Source organism: Pseudorca crassidens, chromosome 17, assembly GCF_039906515.1.
Source record: "Pseudorca crassidens isolate mPseCra1 chromosome 17, mPseCra1.hap1, whole genome shotgun sequence".
In the NCBI taxonomy this organism is placed as follows: Eukaryota; Metazoa; Chordata; class Mammalia; order Artiodactyla; family Delphinidae; genus Pseudorca; species Pseudorca crassidens.
In genome coordinates, this window is record NC_090312.1 from 48,037,632 (window position 1) to 48,054,642 (window position 17,011).

Sequence of the window (17,011 nt, forward strand, 5' to 3'; positions counted from 1 at the left end):
CGCACAGGGGAGGAGCTTCCTCTCTCCGACCTGGCCCTCCCAGGCGCTGCCAGCCACCCGAGCCCGCCTTTCGGAGCTCCTCCCTCCCCAGACTTCTCACGCGACGTCAGCGGCGGATGCCGAGGCGGGGATGAGGGCCACTGGCCCGCGATCCTCCCAGCAAGGCTCCGGCCTCGGCCTCAGGCCCGAGATCTCCGCCTTGTGGCGACCAGACGACGTGTGCCACACCGGCGGGGCTCGGGCGGGGGCTTGGGAGTGGGGAAGTGAGCCAGGGGCGCTCAATTTGTCTTCTCTCCCCGCAACCCACAAGGTTGGAAAGGTTTTCTTGTGGGGAAATTTCCTCTCCGCAGCTTCACACTCAGTCAGCGGACCCTCCCACCCAGGAGGAATCTCCCCTGGTCCCATCGGCGCGTCTTCCGGGAGTCGCCAAACACCAGACAGAGGTAGCGGGGTGGGTGTGGCAGCTGCCATTTCCTGCGCGGAAAGCCCTTTGAGGACGTGCGGTGGTGACTTACTAGGGCTCCGCGCTTCTCAGCCCGGTGAGTCAGGTAGGGGTGTAGATTCACTTGCTTATCTGGACTCCAGTCTAACCTCACTTGCAACTACTTCAGTCGTGTGGGGGTGGCTGATAAGCCCTGTCAGAGTTTAATCCTGTCTAAACGTTCAGATGTTTAGTTCCTGTTGAGTGCTTCTCTACTAGGGACCTATTTTTCTGACTTTTTTTTTTCTCTCCTGACGTCCATAATTACAGACAGAGATTGAAAAGTAACCTTGAGAGAGTCCCTCCCTTGATTCCAGGTAAGACTGCAAACATTTCTTTCTTATAGATCTGGGAAGAATGCGGTGTTTAATGCCAACCAAAAAAGACTGCAAAGATCTTTTTACCTTAAACAAACACTTTTCTACACCTGAAATGGCTATTTTGCAAAGTGTGGTGCAAATACTATACACAATGCCAAGTCCATGCTAGGCATTTAATGAATTCTAAAGCAAAAGTAATAGGGAATGCCTGACTTCAATCAGGGATTTCTGCCTACAGAAAATCAGTGCTTCCTGTATTTTTGTATTGCCTGAAATGAGAGTAGCAGTGTTACATTTTACAATAAATGGAAGCTGTAATGAAAGAGTGTGTTTTAAAATTTGATAATTTAAAATGAAATACTTAGCTTTAAAGATATGGTCTGATAATCTGTGGTTCATTCCTTAATAAGCTTTTTGCTACAAAGAGTGCTCAGAAAACTTTTCCCATTCATTCATTCATTCATCCAGTCAGTTTACAAACAGAATTCTAGAGAAAGAGAACAAAAATTAAGAAGGGAGGAAATGATCAAAATAATAATTCAAGAATTTCTTCCAGGACCAAAAGACAAAGATGTTCATATTTAAAGGACCCACCAGCTACCCACAGTGACTGAAAAAGGACCTATGTTAAAGCACACCATTAAAAAGATCAGAACACTAAGAATAAAGAGAAGATTCTAAAAGTTTTCAGATGGAAGGAGCAGGAATAAACGGATGAGAATTAGAATGGCATTGGGTTTCTCAACAATAACACTTTTATGCTAAAACACTACAGTGAAATTTCAAGTTTTGTAAGACAATAACTTCCAACCTAGAATCCTATAGTCAAACTATCCATCAAGAGTAAGAGTAGAATAAAAACATTTTCACATATACAAGGATGAAAACATTTATTTTCCATCCATCCATCCACCTTTTTTTTTTTTTTAAGGGAAAGTTACTAGAGGATGTGCTCCAACGAAACATGAGAGCAAGACAAGAAAGAGAAAGATGTGGGATCCAGAAAAAAGGACCAGGAGAATGTGACGGGAAATTCCAGGGTGAAAGATATGTGGCAGAATTAGAGAGCAGTCGTTTTCACCAGAGAAGGAAGATGGCAGACTCCAAGAAGAAAGACTGGTTAGTGTAATTGAATTTATTTAGATTACTAATTTTGACTATTTGGGTAGTTATATTGATAGATGTTTGATAGATCTAATGAAATACATGATAAAATTCGAGAGAGAACTTAAAAATATAAGCAAGTAGAAAAAGGAAGCAATTATTAATTCCATGAAAGCTAAAAATTAGACAAGAATGGAAACAGCGTTTCTCCGACTGTTCTGTGGTGAAAATTTTAAGACTTTTTAGAGCTTCTGAAATACTAGTATATTATAAATCTCGAAGGAGAGAACATGCAGCATAGAGCACTATAAAATTTATGTATATTTTTAATTACATTACTTTAAAATTTTTAAAAATTAGTATTCACACGGTTCAAAATTTAAAAGTGTAACAGACAGATAATTCAATAGAAAATTAGGCAAAACACCTAGATACTTCACACAAGGGTATATCTAAATAGCAAATAGTAAATGCATGTGAAAAGGTGCTCGACCTCATCAGTCATTAGAGAACTGCAAGTTAAAACCACAGTGCAATATCACTACACAAACACAAGAATAATTAAAATTAAAAAGACAGAATATAGCAAGTGTGGGTGAGGTTTTGTAACAATTGGAGCTCTTGCACATTGCTGGTGGGAGTGTCAATTGGTACAATCAATTTTGCAAACTGTATGGCAGTACTATTAAAATTGCAGATATGCAGATCCTCAGCAATTCCTTGCCTAGGTATATGGACATGCATATGCATATACTAGAAAGTTCATAGTAGTGCTATTTATAATAGCTTCAAACTGGAAATTACCCAAATATCCATAAATAGTGGAATGGGTAAATGATTTGTGGCCCATTTTTTTACACAGTGGGATACTAAACAGCAATGATATTGAGCAGTGTGCAATATTGATGAATTGCACAAATACAATACTGAATGAAAAAGCTAGACACAGAAGAGTATACATTTTATGAGTCAATTCCTATTAAGTACAAAAACAAGCAAAACTAGCCTATGCTTTTAGAAATCAGGGTAATGTCTACTCTTGTAGAGTGGTCATAGTGACTAGAAGGGACAGGATGAGGCCTCTGGGGTGATAGAAATGTTCTGTTTCTTGATCTAGGACCTAGACTCTTGGTGCCAGTTGCACGGGTATGTTCAGTTATGAAAATTCTTTGAGGTTACACAATGTGCACTTTTCTGTATATATATATGTTACACTTCAATAAAAGGTTAATAGGTTTAAATACAAAATAAATAATACATGTGGGTGTATATTATGTCTCTTACTTTTATTTAATTAGTATTACAGTATATACCTGTTCACCTTGCTTGTCTTTCACTTAGTAATCTATTTCAGATATCTTTCCATACAAATGCATAAAAAGCTTTCTCAACTTTTTTTTTTTTAAATGATGGATATGCCATAATTTACCCCTCATTGGTGGACACTTAGCTGGTTTCCACATATTTACTGTTACAAATTATGCTGCAATAAGTAATCATTACGTATGTCATTTCATACATGTGTAAGTGTATCCATATATATGCCCTAGAAGCTGAACTGCTGGACAAAAGAGTTATGTTCATTTGTAATTTTGGTTTGTATTGTTGAATTGACCTTCACTGAGGTTGTTCCAGTTTTCTTTTTCTGCAGACAAATGAGAGTACTGTTTTTCCACACACCTTCTTTCATTTCTTTTCGAGATAGATAGTATAATATTGATCTGCTGATTCCTGTATTTCAGTGCTTCTAAACTCATTTAAATGCTAAGATTCTTTTTATTGCAGACCTTCTAAATATCTGGCTTCAATTTTTTTATCACAACCTCAAACTTTAGCTTTCATGATAGTTTCACCATTATACAGCTTAAAAAATATGTATTCTTAGTGATATGTACAGTGTTTAATTAATGCCCATAATGAATGGCTGATGACAGGAAACCTAAAGAATACTGATGCTAAACTACATCAACTAAATGCGAAACAAAAAACATGAGAATAATTATGCAAATTAGGCTAAAAAACAAGCCTCACACCTATATGTTGAATTCATCTATTCAAAATTCTATAGAATCATATTAAGTCATATTTTCCATTTACTGAGAATAAAGGTTATTTATATCTGCATGTGCTATTTTAGGGACATGGTAGCTTGAAATGGCATGCTTGAAATCTCTCATAGCCTGTTTTTTTGTTTTTTTAACTTCAATGCCTTTTATTCCTGTAAGTTCTTTTTATTTATTTATTTTTCTAATTTTTTAAAAAATTAATTTTTATTGGAGTATAGTTGCTTTACAATGTTGTGTTAATTTCTACTGTACAGCAAAGTGAATCAGCTATATGTATACATATAATGTCCATGGACAGAGGAATGGATAAAAAAGATGTGGTATATATATACAATGGAATGTTATTCAGCCATAAAAAGGAATGAAATTGGGTCATTTGTAGAGACGTGGATGGAGCCAGAGACTGTCATAAAGAGTGAAGTAAGTCAGAAAGAGAAAAACAGATATCATATATTAACGTTTATATGTGGAATCTAGAAAAATGGTATAGATGATCTTATTTGCAAAGCAGAAATAGAGACACAGATGTAGAGGACAAACGTATTGACACCAAGGGAGGAAGTGGGGGCGGGTGGGATGAATTGGGAGATTGGGATCGACATATATACACTATTGCTACTATGTATAAAATAGATAACTAATGAGAACCTACTGTATATAGCTCAAGGAACTCTACTCAATGCTCTGTGGTGACCTAAATGGGAAGGAAATCCAAAAAAAGAGGGGATATATCTCATAGTCTTTTAAGTTAGAAACAAGACAGAAAAGTTGAAAAATAAACCACTTAAAAAAGTACAAATGCAAGAATTTAAAACATCTCATATTCTAATTTTTTCTATTCTTTGGTCTGAAAGCATCTGGTAACCATTGGGGGAAAATGGGTGAAGGATATGTGGGACCTCTCTGTATTATTTTTACAACTTCCTGTGAGTCTATTATTATCTCCAAATAAAAAGTTTTAAAAAGTTGTACCTGGGTGTATTAGTTTCCAGGGACTGCCATAACAAAGAACCACAAGAATTATAAAAAGGTATGTAAATGAGAAGTAAGGCTTCCTGATTCTTCAGATCTCCAGTTTACCTTCCCTAAGACAACAAATAAATTTAACAAATATTATGTGCCATAATGCTAGGTGCTGGAAATAGAGGGATAACAAAAGACACATGGTCTCTGTCCTTAAAATGCTTTTAGTGTTCTAAGGGAGAGAGAACCTAAGCATACAATTACAGTACACACTACATGTGTAACACTGGGTAGGCCCCTTAACCTCTTGGTTTTTTGAAGTCCTCAGTTGTAAAAATGTGAGGGTGCTATGAATTTATATTTGGGGCACGACAAGGTCGAGAAGAGTGTGTCTTTTCCTTTATTCTTCCAAACTGGAATGTCTTCCCTCTCTTGCGCATGGGTCCAAATCTCACTTGTCCTTCAGGCCGACTGCCAAGGAGCCTTCCCTGATTCCCCAGGCCACACAAATCTCTGCCTCTTAGGGTCAGTGCCATACAACCTAGCTGTCTCTTACGTTAATCTTGTCTCTCAAGCCAAACTCAGGATATGGGTCTCTCTTGCCCGCCTGTGGCCCCTGCGGCTGTGCCAGCCCACCGGCACACCCCACGTGGGGTGTCTACTACACTAGGGCATGGGTGGGGAGGCCCAGGGGTGAGGGGCGAGGCAGAGTACCTTTGCCTCTACCCTGTTCTCCTCCACAAAACTGCCCCTCCTCCTCAAGCCTGCCCCTCAAGTCAAAGGTTCCATATATGACCTCACTGGGTAGTGATGCCCTCACAGGCATTCTCAGAGTTTCCATGGCAGCATAACTGTGCAAATGGGCTGCACTCAGAGAAACTTCTCTACCAGTTCTCCACCAGATACCAATCTTTTTGGCTGTCTGTGTGAGAATGTGTGACCGGATAGTGTATGTGTACTCTAACCTGTGCTCTGTTCCCTGGGTGGGCAGTGCAGCAGGTACACCCAGACAGGGCAACTCTACAGGAGGTGTGATACACACACAACCTCACCTGGCTGGCACATGTTCCTGTGGGGGTTGCCAACTACGTACAGCTGAGCACTTTCCCAGATGTAAGTAATACCGGTGACCTGGGACGCCTTCAGGGAAGCACAGTTCTCACTGCTGAGGACAAGTGAAAGGTCATCCCTGGACAAGTGTGCAGGACGGTTCTGAGCTTTATAAATGTAGCCTTACCCTTTGGGCTACAGGATGCTTCCATTCAGACCCTTTCCTGATTGGCCTCTTAACAAAAGACAAGTGCATTTTTGTTGGCAAATTGTAAATGGAGCGGTTTGAGGAACCGGACCACTCTTGAACCGCACCTCCAAACCCAGGCACCACTGTGCTATCATGGAGACATCTATATCGGTCCCCTCAGACACATCCCTTACTGAGTTGCTGAGTACTAGGGGAGAGGGTGTTGCCATATTGATGGGAAGACCGTAAGAACGAAGGGGGGGTGATGAAGTGCTAATGAGACTGGAGGGCTGAGGAGATGGTGTCCCAGGAGGCTGGGTTGATGTGAGCCTAGACTTGTACCCAGAACCCGGTTCTGAGTCTCCTGATCACTCTGCCTCAGTATTTGTCCTTGTTCTAATCGACATAAAAGTATTAGACAGCTAGAGTTCAGTGTGGTTGAAATAGGCAGTATAAATGGGGCCAAGAAGGGTTGCCAAGGTGGGCAGGGTTCTTAACAAATTTATATTAGATTATTTTTTTCCAAAACTTGAAAGACATTTCCATGAAAGCCTCAGAAGTGACAGACTGCAAGAAATGTTTTCTCTGTTGTGGAAGGGAGAGATGGAGAGGATCATGATTGCAATTACTTTCGGGTTCTACTGTTTTCCCTGGGAACGGTGAAGAGACTTCCTCATCTGCTGCAGCCCTAGGCTCTAGGGATTGCTTTTGCAGCCAGTGTCCCTTCTCTAGGGACTCATAGAGATGATGGGCCAAGGCTGTGTTTTGGACGTCAAGTAGGTTAAAAGGTCTTCAGCCAGAAACTGGGAGAGACATGAGAGAGGGAAATTCTGGCAGGAGACTGTGCACAGCAGAAGTGACTGATCAGTTCTGATTTTCTTTGCAGCAGCAGTGCCTCCCGTTTCTCGTCCTACACCTGGTCACTACCATGTCCTGTACCGCGGGTGTGGAGAAACGCAGTTGGGCTGGCACGGGGAGACATACTGCCTGGTTGGTGGCTACCGGCTCTACGGGGATGTTCCTTTGGCCACGCCAGCTAAGGTAGACGCAGAGAAGCCAGTCCCCAGACGTGCTCCGAAGAGAAAGCACTCTCTGGAATGGTCGGACGAAGACCTGGGTTGCCCCAGACCCAAAATCCGGCGATTGGAGCTTTCAAGCAGCACAGGAATACAAGGTGCTTTGATTGTCAAGCAGGGTGGCCCAACCTCTGGGCACATCGCCTCTGCAAGAGCCACAGTAAACGAATGTCCCATATTTGCTCTTTCAAGGTCGGCAGCAGGGAGTCCCCTCCTAAAGAAGGTTTTCTCTCATTGCCACACTATCCAAGGTTGCCACAAATGTTCCTTCCTGTGGGCCTCATCAGGCTAAGGGCAGAGTTGTCTCTTTGCTTCTCTGAGTTGCACCATATGGTCTTAGTAACACCTCTTCACCCTGTTGACCATGTTTTTCATGGGGGCTGCTGCTGAGACTTTATCTCATCCTTTCATGGTAGAGAGAGAGAGGATTCTAATGAATTTTACTTCCACGGGAGAGGGGAGTGTTATGATTATGTTGTCATTTTCTATGATGTCCTTTTGTCATGAATTTCTTTTCAATTTCATGTTAAAATGGGCCCACCATTCCCACTTTGTGAGGTCATTCAGCACCCTCGTTTTGCACCTTTAACATCTCTCTCAGTATCACTTGGAAATGTTTGAAATGGCATGAGCTTGTCCTCACATTCCTATCAGCTGTAAATCCGGAGCCCCAACATGAACCTAACCATTGAGCAGAACACCTCTCCACTACCTGTGTAACACTGGGTAGGCCCCTTACCCTCTTGGTCTTTTTAAGTCCATAGTTGTAAAAATGTGAAGGTGCTATGAATTTATATTTGGGGCAGCACAAGGTAGAGAAGAGTGTGTCTTTGCTTTTATTCTTCCAAACTGGAATGTCTTCCCTCTCTTCCCCTTGGAAGATGCTCCTTTGGCCACGCCAGCCAAGGTGGAAGCAGAGAAGCCAGTCCCCAGACGTGCTCCGAAGAGAAAGCACTCTCCGGAAATGCCGGACGAAGACCTGGGTTGCTCCAGACCCAAAATCCGGCAATTGTAGCATGGTGCCAGGAGGCGGACCCCACAGAATCTTGCAGGTGAGCCATCCTGAAGAGAAGGCAATGGTTTAAATGCCTAAGGCAGGGAATGCCTCTTCCTGCACTGACACCCCCCCCCCCCCCGCCCACTGCCCACTGCCACAGATTAGAACCTGCATCTTTTTGTCTGAGCCTTCCCCAGCCAGGATCCTCCTTCTATACTAAATGGCCATAAGCCAGGAGCCTCAGAAACTGAGGTTTGTAATGAGAGTCTGCCCTGAACATCCCAGGGCTGAAGCTGGCCTGGAAGAAACCCTGACGTTCCTCTGCTTAATCCTCAGGGGCCCCTTTGTGAGCTGAAGAAAGAAAAGTCTAGAAAAAACGGATACCTGGGAGGGGAAGATGGCAGAAGAGTAAGACACGGAGATCACCTTCCTCTCCACAAATACACCAGAAATACATCTACACGTGGAACAACTCCTACAGAACACCTACTGAATGCTGGCAGAAGACCTCAGACCTCCCAAAAGGCAAGAAACTCCCCCACATACCTGGGTAGGGCAAAAGAAAAAAAGAAAAAACAGAGACAAAAGAATAGGGACGGGACCTGCACCAGTGGGAGGGAGCTGTGAAGGAGAAGAGGTTTCCACACACTAGGAAGCCCCTTCGCGGGAGGAGAGTGCGCGTGGCGGAGGGGGGAAGCTTTGGAGCCGTGGAGGAGAGCACAGCCACAGGGGTGCGGAGGGCAAAGCGGAGAGATTCCCGCACAGAGGATAGGTGCCAACTGGCACTCACCAGCCCGAGAGGTTTGTCTACTCAGCCGCGGGGGTGGGCGGGGCTGCAAGCTGAGGATCGGGCTTTAGTCGGAGCGCAGGGAGAGGACTGGGGTTGGTGGAGTGAACATAGCCTGAAGGGGTTAGTGCACCATGGCTAGCCGGGAGGGAGTCCGGGAAAAGATCTGGAGCTGCCGAAGAGGCAAGAGACTTTTTCTTCCCTCTTTGTTTCCTGCTGGGCGAGGAGAGGGGATTGAGAGCGCTGCTTAAAGGAGCTCCAGAGACGGGCGCGAGTCGTGGCTAAAAGCGCGGACCCCAGAGACGGGCATGAGACGCTAAGGCTGCTGCTGCCGCCACCAAGAAGCCTGTGTGCGAGCACAGGTCACTATCCACACCCCGCCTCCGGGGAGTCTGTGCAGCCCGCCACAGCCAGGTTCCCGGGATCCAGGGACAACTTCTCCGGGAGAACGCACGGTGAGCCTCAGGCTGGTGCAAAGTCACGCCAGCCTCTGGCGCCGCAGGCTCGCCCCGCACTCCGTGCCCCTCCCTCCCCCCGGCCTGAGAGAGCCAGAGCCCCCGAATCAGCGGCTTCTTTAACCCCGTCTTGTCTGAGTGAAAAACAGACGCCCTCCAGCGACCTACACGCAGAGGCGGGGCCAAATCCAAACCTGAGCCCCTGGGAGCTGTGAGAACAAAGAAGAAAAAGGGATATCTCTCCCAGCAGCCTCAGAAGCAGCGGATTAAAGCTCCACAACTTGATGTACCCTGCATCTGTGGAATACATGAATAGACAACGAATCATCCCAAATTGAGGAGGTGGACTTTGAGAGCAAGATTTATCATTTTTTCCCCTTTATCTCCTTTTCTGAGTGTGTATGTGTATGCTTCTCTGTGAGATTTTGCCTGTATAGCTTTGCTTCCACCATTTGTCCTAGGGTTCTGTCTGTTTTTTTTAAAAATTTTTTTCTTAATAATTATTTTTATTTTAATAACTTTATTTTATACTACTTTATCTTCTTTCTTTCTTTCTTTCTTTCTTTCTTTCTTTCTTTCTTTCTTTCCTTCCTTCCTTCCTTCCTTCCTTCGTTCCTTCCCTCATTTAGACAAAGAATCATCCCAAATTGAGGAGGTGGACTTTGAGAGCAAGATTTATGATTTTTTCCCCAGTCCTCTTTTTGTGAGTTTGTAAGTGTATGCTTCTGTATGAGATTTTGTCTGTATAGCTCTGTTTCCGCCATTTATCCAAAGGTTCTATGCGTTCTTTTTTTTTCTTAATAAGTAGTTTTTAATTTAATAACTTTATTATATTTTACTTTACTTTATTTTACTTTATCTTCTTTCTTTCTTTCCTTCTTCCTTCCCTCCTCCCTTCCTTCCCTCCTCTCTTCCTTCCTTCCTTCCTCCCACCATCCCTCCCTCCCTCCATTCTTTTTTCTTTTTTTCTTTCTTTCTTTCTTTCTTTCTTTCTTTCTTTCTTTCTTTCCTTCTTTCCTTCTTTTCTTCTTTCTTTCTTCCTTCCTTAAATTAAATTCAATATAGATATTTAAATTTAAGGTAAAATTAAATTATAATTTGAAATTATATGTGGAGTTTTATTTCCTTAAGAATATTTTGGAAATTTCTACTCCTATTTTAACTTATATTTTCAGAGAAGGTATTTGGTCCAAATGAAGAATATCTTCAATTATTGTTCTTCTATTGCAAGCAAAAAAGGATTTATACTTCTTTTCATGAAATATGGTTGTTTGACAACAGAAGAATAGATATTTTATATTTTTAGAAACAACAGTCAGGCTACTGATATTCTTAATGAGTTTTAATAAATCTGAATGCTTCTTATCATCTACTCTTTAGCTGGTACCTGAGGAGTTGTATACCTCCGGGAAGATATGTGCTCCAGACCCGTAAATATGCAGTTCACAGAGCGCACCACCAGAGGACAATAATGAAGTAAAATCTTGAAACCATCTAGTGAAAATAGTGGGAGTTTAAATAAAAGCAACATTTCACAGTATGCTTTTCTGACCAATGTTATATCTAATACCCTAATGGATTATATGTACATGGATTCTGAAAAGTCAGCAGCACACTTCACTGGTCAATTTCTATGATAAGGGGAACGGAATTTGAGTGTAGAAAAACAGTATACTTACATCTTAAAATTCCACCCCTACAGAATCTACTCACTATTGAAAACTGGTAAGAATAATAGCTTTCTGTGTCTCAGTGACCAGTTAACATTTTCAAGAGTAGAATTTATCTTCCTATGATGCTCAAATACACAGGAAAAATGCATATCTAGGACAATGGATAAACTCTATATGACATGAAAAAATAGTTATTCAAATGGAAAAAGTATAAGATCTACAAGGCACAGTTTTATATGCATTAGTGTGGATATATACATAAAGAAGCTCTAAGAAACATAAAAATCACTTCCAGGAAGTAATTTTAGGTAGAAGAGAATTAACATGGATGAGGAAGAAAAGAGAGTTGGTTTTAAAATAGTTTCATTGACTTGTTTTTTTTGTTTGTTTATTTATTTGTTTTATTTATTTGGTCTTTGGAATATAAGAAAACAGTGGCTTTCAGATCAGTATCCCAGTGGAACAAAGGGACCGAGGTCTATCCTGGAGCCCAGCCATTGTTTGACTATCTTGTAATAATACTGGTGAAATACAACCAAACCATTTGAACTATAAGCATCCTCTCTGACAATAAACTTAAGACACCAACATTATATATTAAAGAAAGTAAAGAGAGAATACTGTTTTCTTTAGAGAGAAAATACAGATCCTGGATCAAATCAATAATGTCAGCAAACCTCATGGGTATAAAATATTCTGCTGTCTATCATTTAGAACATGCCTCTAGAGGAGGGAAACTGGGTGATAATTTCCCCAGATTTTATATTTAATTCAAATATTTTAGATAAGAGGCATCTCTAGTAAAACATTGTATTATTGATTCTTTCCAATATGATAGCTCAGAGGAGTTCCTCTTTCCTTCTCAAATACATATGGGGAAATGGAGGTGGGTGTGGGTTATAGGAAGCATCTAAATAGAGCATAAGAATCAACAGTTTGTTTTTTAAAAATAGAAATTTCTATTCAAATTGTTTCCAGAGACAGAAACACACAGAGACAATTCCATGTGACAACAGTGAAAGAGACCAGAGTGATGCAGCTGCAAATCAAACAACTGCCAACACCAGTGATTGATGGCCACCACCAGAATCTGGTTAAGACAAAGAAGGATCCTCCCCTTGAGGCGTCAGAAAGAACATGGCCCTCTCAACACTTTGAGTTTGAACTTCTGGCCTCTAGAGCTGTGATAAAATAAATTTCTGTTCTTTTAAGCTAACAAGTTTGTGGTATCTTGTTATGGTAGCCCTAGAGATGACAGTATTTGATTCCTGAGCTGGCAACTGTATTTTGACTATGTAATGACTATTCCAAGATAATCAACAGACACAAAGATAAAGGCAAAACTGAGACTAAGCCCAGTTCTTTTTATTCCCAGAATAATAAATGATTTTTTAATTAATTTAGATCTCTTTGTCTAACCCCTCTGCTTTTCAGAAGAGTATGTGGGACCAATCAAGTATTCATATGTTATACTTTCATTTTAATTCATCTCAAATTATTTCTAATTCCCCTTATGAGTTCTTACTTGACCCATGAATTATTTAGGAATATATTCTTTAATTTCCATTTGTGATTTTCAACAAATTTCTTTCTGTTAACGATTTCTTATTGCATTCTGTTGTCATCTGAGAGCACTCTTTGTATTGTTTATGTCCTTTAAAATGTACTGAAATTTGTTTTATGGCCTAGCATATAGTATATCCATGTGCATTTGAAAAGAATGTATATTCTGATGCTGTTGGGTGGAATGTTTTATAGATGGCTGTTACGTCTACTTGATTGATAATGCTGTTCAAGGTTTTTATTTTCTTGTTGATTTTCTGTCTGTTCTGCTATTGAAAGAAGGGTATTAAAGTATCCAACTATTATTGTAGAACTGTCTGTTTCACTTTTCTGTTGTGTCGATTTTGCTTCATTGTATGTTGAAGTCCTGTTGTTAGGAGCATATAAGTTTATAATTATTATGCATTCTAGATGGAATAATCACTTTATCATTTTAAAATGTCTTTGTCTCTAGTAAAAATTTTCGTCTTAAAATATAATTTTTTTCTGATATTTTCTTAGCCACTCCAGTTTTGTTGTTGTTGTTTTGTTTTGTTTTTACTGTTATGGTATATCTATTCCAACCCTTTTACCCTTCAGCTATATATTTTCTTTTTTTTTTTTTGTAACATCTTTATTGGGGTATAATTGCTTTACAAAGGTGTGTTAGTTTCCGCTTTATAACAAAGTGAATCAGTTACACACATACATATGTTCCCATATCTCTTCCCGCTTGCGTCTCCCTCCCTCCCACCCTCCCTATCCCACCACTCCAGGCGGTCACAAAGCACCGAGCTGATATCCCCTGTGCTATGTGGCTGCTTCCCACTAGCTATCTACCTTACGTTTGTTAGTGTATATATGTCTACGCCTCTCTCCTGCTTTGTCACAGATCACCCTTCCCCCTCCCCATATCCTCAAGTCCGTTCTCCAGTAGGTCTGTGTCTTTATTCCTGTCTTACCCCTAGGTTCTTCATGACATTTCTTTTTCTTAAATTCCATATATATGTGTTAGCATACGGTATTTGTCTTTCTCTTTCTGACTTACTTCACTCTGTATGACAGGCTCTAGGTCTATCCACCTCATTACAAATAGCTCAATTTCGTTTCTTTTTATGGCTGAGTAATATTCCATTGTATATATGTGCCACATCTTCTTTATCCATTCTTTCGATGATGGGCACTTAGGCTGTTTCCATCTTCGGCCTATTGAAAATAGGCCTGCAATGAACATTTTGGTACATGACTCTTTTTGAATTTTGGTTTTCTCAGGGTATATGCCCAGTAGTGGGATTGCTGGGTCATATGGTAGTTCTATTTGTAGTTTTTTAAGGAACCTCCATACTGTTCTCCGTAGTGGCTGAACCAATTCACATTCCCACCAGCAGTGCAAGAGTGTTCCCTTTTCTCCACACCCTCTCCAGCATTTATTGTTTCTAGATTTTTGATGATGGCCATTCTGACTGGTGTGAGATGATATCTCATTGTAGTTTTGATTTGCATTTCTCTGATGATTAATGATGTTGAGCATTCTTTCATGTGTTTGTTGGCAGTCTGTATATTTTCTTTGGAGAAATGTCTATTTAGATCTTCTGCCCATTTTTGGATTGGCTTGTTTTCTTTTTTTGTTATTGAGCTGCATGAGCTGCTTGTAAATTTTGGAAATTAATCCTTTGTCAGTTGCTTCATTTGCAAATATTTTCTCCCATTCTGAAGGTTGTCTTATGGTCTTGTTTATAGTTTCCTTTGCTGTGCAAAAGCTTTGAAGTTTCATTAGGTCCCATTTTTTTTTTTTTTGTTTTTATTTCCATTTCTCTAGGAGGTGGGTCAAAAAGGATCTTGCTGTGATTTATGTCATAGAGTGTTCTGCCTATGTTTTCCTCTAAGAGTTTCATAGTTTCTGGGCTTACATGTAGGTCTTTAATCCATTTTGAGCTTATTTTTGTGTATGCTGTTAGGGAGTGACCTAATCTCATACTTCTACATGTACCTGTCCAGTTTTCCCAGCACCACTTATTGAAGAGGCTGTCCTTTCTCCACTGTACATTCCTGCCTCCTTTATCAAAGATAATGTGACCATATGTGCTTGTGTTTATCTCTGGACTTTCTATCCTGTTCCATTGATCTATCTTTCTGTTTTTGTGCCAGTACCATACTGTCTTGATTACTGTAGCTGTGTTGTATAGTCTGAAGTCAGGGAGCCTGACTCCTCCAGCTCCGTGTTTCGTTCTCAAGATTGCTTTGGGTATTCGGGGTCTTTTGTGTTTCCATACAAATTGTGAAATGTTTTGTTCTAGTTCTGTGAAAAATACCAGTGGTAGTTTGATAGGGATTGCATTGAATCTGTAGATTTCTTTGGGTAGTAGAGTCATTTTCACAATGTTGATTCTTCCAATCCATGAACATGGTATATTTCTCCATCTATTTGTATCATCTTTAATTTCTTTCCTCAGTGTCTTATAATTTTCTCCATATAGGTATTATGTCTCCTTAGGTAGGTTTATTCCTAGATATTTTATTCTTTTTGTTGTAATGGTCAATGGGAGTGTTTTCTTGATTTCACTTTCAGATGTTTCTTCATTAGTGTATAGGAATGCCAGAGATTTCTGTGCATTAATTTTGTATCCTGCAACTTTACCAAATTCATTGATTAGTTCTAGTAGTTTTCTGGTAGCATCTTTAGGATTCTCTATGTACAGTATCATGTCATCTACAAACAGTGATAGCTTTATTTCTTCTTTTCCGATTTGGATTCCTTTTATTTCCTTTTCTTCTCTGATTGCTGTGGCTAAAACTTCCAAAACTATATTGAGTAAGAGTGGTGACAGTGTGCAACCTTGTCTTGTTTCTGATCTTAGTGGAAATGGTTTCAGTTTTTCACCATTGAGGATGATGTTGGCTGTGGGTTTGTCATGTATGGCCTTTATTATGTTGAGGAAATTTCCCTCTATGCCTACTTTCTGCAGAGTTTTTATCATAAATGGGTGTTGAATTTTTTCAAAAGCTTTCTCTGCATGTATTGAAATGATCATATGGTTTATCTCCTTCAATTTGTTATTATGGTTTATCACATTGATAGATTTGTGTATATTGAAGAATCCTTGCATTCCTGGAATAAACCCCACTTGATCATGGTGTATGATCCTTTTAATGTGTTGTCGGATTGTGTTTGCTAGTATTTTGTTGAGGATTTTTGCATCTATGATCATCAGTGATATTGGCCTGTAGTTTTCTTTCGTTGTGACATCCTTGTCTGGTATTGGAATCAAGGTGATGGTGGCCTCGTAGAATGAATTTGGGAGTGTTCCTCCCTCTGCTATATTTTGGAAGAGTTTGAGAAGGATAGGTGTTAGCGCTTCTCTAAATGTTTGATAGAATTCGCCTGTGAAGCCGTGTGGTCCTGGGCTTTTGTTTGTTGGAAGGTTTTTTTTTTTTTTTTTTTTTTTTTTTTTTTTGTGGTACGCGGGCCTCTCACTGTTGTGGCCTCTCCCGTTGCAGAGAACAGGCTCTGGACATGCAGGCTCAGCGGCCATGGCTCATGGGCACAGCCGCTCCGCACCATGTGGGATTCTCCCGTATCGGGGCACGAACCCGTGTCCCGTGCAGTGGCAGGTGGACTCTCAACCACTGCGCCACCTGGGAAGCCCCGTTGGAAGATTTTTAATCACAGTTTCAATATCAGTGCTTGTGATTTGTCTGTTCATATTTTCTATTTCTTCCTGATTCAGTCTTGGCAGGTTGTGCATTCCTAAGAATTTGTCCATTTCTTCCAGATTGTCCATTTTATTGGCATACACTTGCTTGTAGTAATCTCTCATGATCTTTTTTATTTCTGCCGTGTCAGTTGTTACTTCTCCTTTTTCATTTCTAATTGTATTGATTTGAGTCTTCTCCCTTTTTTTCTTGATGAGTCTGGTTAATGGTTTATCAATTTTGTTTATCTTCTCAAAGAACCCGCTTTTAGTTTTATTGATCTTTGCTATAGTTTCCTTCATTTATTTTTCATTTATTTCTGATCTGATTTTTATTATTTCTTTCCTTCTGCTAACTTTGTTAGTTTTTTGTTCTTCTTTCTCTAATTGCTTTAGGTGCAAGGTTAGGTTGTTTATTCGAGACGTTTCCTGTTTCTTAAGGTGGGCTTGTATTGCTATAAACTTCCCTCTTAGAAGTGCTTTTGCTGCATCCCATAGGTTTTGAGACATCGTGTCTGCATTGGCAGTTTTCTCTAGGTATTTTTTGATTTCCTCTGATTTCTTCAGTGACCACTTCGTAATTAAGTCGTGTATTGTTTAGCCTCCATGTGTTTG

General features: G+C 40.4%; 1 long non-coding RNA gene across 7 annotated transcripts; it reads left to right on the forward strand.

Annotated features, from left to right (window-relative positions):
• Positions 1 to 398: 398 nt before the first annotated feature.
• On the forward strand, positions 399 to 12,515 carry LOC137210205 (uncharacterized). Of its 7 annotated transcripts, none has more exons than XR_010936339.1 (9): positions 399 to 539; positions 752 to 798; positions 1,733 to 1,920; positions 4,226 to 4,391; positions 7,061 to 7,348; positions 8,132 to 8,302; positions 8,584 to 9,831; positions 10,870 to 10,965; positions 12,141 to 12,515. It is a non-coding gene; the product is annotated as an uncharacterized lncRNA (long non-coding RNA). The 7 variants fall into 7 exon arrangements; XR_010936335.1 differs by lacking the exon at positions 399 to 539 and having other exon boundaries at positions 658 to 798; positions 8,584 to 9,489; positions 9,740 to 9,831; XR_010936333.1 differs by lacking the exon at positions 399 to 539 and having other exon boundaries at positions 658 to 798; positions 8,584 to 9,888.
• The last annotated feature ends 4,496 nt before the right edge of the window (positions 12,516 to 17,011 follow it).